Raw genomic sequence first — 4,453 nt, 5'->3', positions numbered from 1 at the left:
TGCACATTTGAAGCCAGGGGTGGCGTAACAATTGTTACTTTTTAAATAAAAGGGTAAAAATCTTGAAGCCTTATTTTCATTTTAATATGGATTTTTATCAAAAGTCGAATCTATTCAATACAATAATTGTTCATTCCTGTCTCCTCGCTTACTTTGATTAAAAATTAAAAAAATCCAATAGTTTTATAAAAATCAACAAAACATATTAAGCAAATCAATACAATATTAACAATTTTATAATTACAAAAGCTGAAAAAGGAAATACACATGTGGGGGACATTAATAAGTAAGTGAAACACCCGTAATTTATATTGTGTATTTTTTCGTTAATTTATTAAGTTTTGTTGATTCATTTTGAAGTTTTTTCAGTTTAATTTTAATTCGTTCTTGATTCATTAAAGCTTCAATAAATCAAATTTTATTTATCTTTATCTTTATCTAATACTCTTAAATATTGCAGTCATTCAATAATGACGATTTCTGTTATTTTTCTTTTATCTTAATTCATCGCACAAAGCAATAGGTAAATCCCGCGCACGCAGTTTGCAACTCCTTATTCTTTTTTGTTTTAACCTTCTAAATAAATAGTCACAACATAATTAAAGCGCGGTGAAGATACGGAAACGTTGACGAACACTGACAAACAAAAACTGTTTCTGTTTGCTACGAAACGGTAGCAAATGTTTTATATAGTTTGTTATATTGTCTGGAGGCGGCTTGATATTGAATGCATATTCTGCATTAATCTTGTATTTTTGTATTTACGCATTCCTTGTTATGTACATTATTACACGTTATTAAAACAATGTAGGAACAAACAATTGGAATACAATTATTTTAGTCTCTTTTATTATATTACGTTATAATTGACAAAATAATTTATTTGCTGATACTAAGATTACTCGATTTGTCAATGTTATATATATTTTTTAAAGACCAAATGTTTTACTAACAGGTGAGTCGAATTACTTACAATTAGTTAGTATGTACTGGTGGTTTAATAGTTTAGAAATATGACCAATAATATTGCCACTGAAAATAGATTTTGGGCTCCTCGCCCGGCGGCTTATATGCTACCTACTTAAGAGTTTATTTTGCCTACATAATAATTTTATTTTACTTAATATAATTTCCTGTTCTTATTTTAACGTTATAAAAAAAAACGTATTGCAAAAGTAGTATTTTGGCCAAATGAAAGCCATTATTTTCGCCAAATGAAAGAAAACTGTACTCGCATTGCTTATTTTAATTACTGAAAGGATTGGAAATAAAAAAGTTCGATTTCGATTATCAAGTCAGTTCAGTTTGGGACAATTTCATTTGGGATTGGTTAATTGAAATGGAGAAGGCAGATGAACTGAACAGGAGGAGAAAGGGACTCCAGCGTAGAGGGAGAAAGGGACGGTTGCGAGGCGCGCAGCATCTCGACGTTTGGCATCGCGACGCCAGTGCTTCGTAACCACCGTTAGATCGCAAATCTCCGCTATTATACCCGTACCTTTCCATTTACATTTACTTACACTAAAATTTTCTTACATTTAGACCCTCCATAGGAAATAAAGACGCGCGAACGAGAACTATAGTGTAAACATTCTTATCATCTTCCTTGACGTGCCACGTCTGCAGCCGTGCATATTGTGAGGTAGGTTACATGCATTTCATGTAAGTTTATGTATGTAAATGTATAATGAAACATCAGAAAAAAGATTTTCCTGTTCGATTGTTTCGGCAGTAATGTCGGTTTTGGTTAGATAAATGCTGCATGAGGGATAGATTTTTGTAACCTAGAATTGCCACATGTAATTTAAAGTAAAACTTTTGTAACTCGAACTTGACTAATCATTTTTAATTCGAATGCTGTTTTGTTTTCTTAGCATACACGTAATTGAACATTTATTGCAAACTGTTTAATTACTATTTCTCCATTTCTGTAACTCGTTTTAATAATATAAATTGTATATTTAAGTAATTTTCTTCGGAAAAATCAGCCGCAGTAGTAATCAGAGGTTTGAATTTTCAATGGGAACTATTACCACTATAAATTTTCACTGCGATACTCAATATTATACTATAGAAAACAGCAAAAATGACGGTTAGGTTAGGATTATCGAAAAAGACAACACTAACGAAGTAGTTGTATTCTCTTATATTTTAAGGGTTATAAGAGATAAGCTTAACAACACTAGTACCTATACGTATGTGGAAGCGATGCCTTCAAAGCAATAATTAAGAAGTTTGACTGTAAAACATAAATTTTCCTTAACTCAAACTTTGCCTGACTCGAGCATAGACGGTTGCATTTACGAGGTTCGAGTTAAGGGAGTTTATTAGCATCACATGTAATAAACAGTTGAACTTCCGTAAGTCAAGCACTTATAACCCGAAATCTTTCCTAAGTTGACTATTTTATTCGCTTGATATAGGTACATATTGTTTTATGCTTGAATTGTAATTTCTTCATTTTTTCAACTGGAATTTTTTCTAACTAGAGATCCCAGTGTAACTTTTACACCATAAAGTGTCTTTTTAATTGGAATGTTTATTAATTTTCATCAGAAATATCAACCAGAGACCAGAGTGATAATGAAAAACTCGAATTTTTAAGGGAAACTACTACCACCACAAATTTTACATTATAAACTGTATATTTAAGTAATTTTCTTTCTTTTCAGTCACAGTAGTAATCAATGGTTTGAGTTTTCAAGGAGAACTATTACCACCATAAATTACTACTGCGGCACTGAATGTTACATTATAGAAGACAGCAAAAATAACGGTTAGGTTAGGATTATCGAAAAAGACAACACTAACGAAGTAATTATATTCTCTGATATTTCAAGTGTTACATAAAATGAGCTTAACAACACTAGAGTCTACTTATATATACGTAAAAAACGATGCCTTCAAAGCAATAATTAAGAAGTTTGACGGTAAAACATAAATCTTCCTTAACTCAAATTTCGTCTAACTCGAGCATAGCTGGTTGCATTTAGGAGGTTGGTGTTAAGGAATCATCACATGTAATAAACAGTTGAACTTCTGTAAGTCGAACTCTTATAACTCGAAATCTGGCCTAACTTGTATATTTTTTATTTCCTTTACATAGGTACATATTGTTTTGCATTTATTCTAAACGTTTGAATTTGAATTTCTTCATTTTTTCAACTGGATTTTTCTCTAACTAGAGATTGCAGTGCGGCTTTTACATTATAGTGTTTCTTTAATTGGAATTTTTATTAATTTTCTTCGGAAAAATCAACCGCAGTGATAATTAAAGACTCGATTTTTTAAGGGAAACTATTGCCATCGCAAATTTTCACTGCTGACAATATTTCATTATGGAGAACAGCCAAAAAGGCGGTTAAGTTAGGATTATGGGAAGAGACAACACCAGTGAAGTACTTATACAGGGTGTAACAGAAATAAATGCCGAGCTCTGGAGCGTGTAAATTAGAAGTAATAAACAATCGCACAGTGTTCAGAAGTGCATATGTGCGGTTAAGGTTAATTTACAATCCGAAGCCGGGCCTGTGCGTGAATTGGCAACATAGCGTAGAGCGATGAACGCTTTACGGTTACGTGGATGGAGAATGTAAAGATTACCGATAATAGAACTTTTATGATAAATATAAACAATTTAAAACTACACATAATGTTTAGACTAAATAAATTAAATAAGTACATTACACGCAACACTATGTAAATGTACGAACACAAACAAAAAAAAAAGAATGTAAGTTACGTAAAAATAAGCATCATTTGAACAAGGTAAAAGATCCAGTTATTGACACTGGCCCAGTTTCTGACAATTTTAGATTTATGTTGAATTAAAAAAAAGAAAAGATCTTAGTGGGTTAATAAATTTTTTAAAAATTAAAATAAATTTATTCTGTACCTAATAATGACAAGCACAATAATAAAAAATAAGAAAACTTAATAAAGAAAATCTTTAAGTGTGGAGTGACAGCGGAAGCCATTTTTTAGTTATGGTCTAAGCAAATTACGGAAGCGCGTTCGACGATTCAATCAGTGAAATAATCATTATATAAGTATAAAAATATAATAAAATATATATAAATTGTTTAATAATGAACTATTATTTAGTCTAAAAAATCAATATATCATATTAAATAAAGCTTTATTAATAAAATATAAGTGTCAATAACTAGGCTCAATTTTATAGGTATGTCGCAGTTATTGACACTCACATTCTTACCTCTTACTCAGGAGGTTATTTGTTTGTTGACATCCATAAAATGTTTCAAAATTTGTATTTATTATGATTATTATGATTTGATATACTATTTTCTGTAATTACAGCGATAAATATTCATTTAATATTTTTCTGAATAAACTAAACATTATATTCACTGTTATAAATAATTCTTTCAAATACGAAAATGATTGTTGTAAAAGAAATTTCATCTTTGTTAGTGTTAAAATGATTATTACT

At 30.3% G+C, this 4,453-nt stretch overlaps 1 protein-coding gene across 1 annotated transcript in view; it reads left to right on the top strand.

Annotated features, from left to right (window-relative positions):
• Positions 1-1,453: 1,453 nt before the first annotated feature.
• LOC108741239 (poly(rC)-binding protein 3) overlaps positions 1,454-4,453 on the top strand; it is a 225,937-nt gene continuing 222,937 nt past the window's right edge. Inside the window, exon 1 of the mRNA XM_025979562.1 lies at positions 1,454-1,642. The gene's annotated coding sequence lies outside the window, so the exon portion shown is untranslated. The remainder of the gene's footprint in view (positions 1,643-4,453) is intronic.

The sequence above is a fragment of the Agrilus planipennis genome, unplaced genomic scaffold (genome assembly GCF_000699045.2).
Source record: "Agrilus planipennis isolate EAB-ADULT unplaced genomic scaffold, Apla_2.0 scaffold298, whole genome shotgun sequence".
Lineage (NCBI taxonomy): Eukaryota > Metazoa > Arthropoda > Insecta > Coleoptera > Buprestidae > Agrilus > Agrilus planipennis.
This window is presented reverse-complemented; position numbering and strand designations above follow the sequence as displayed.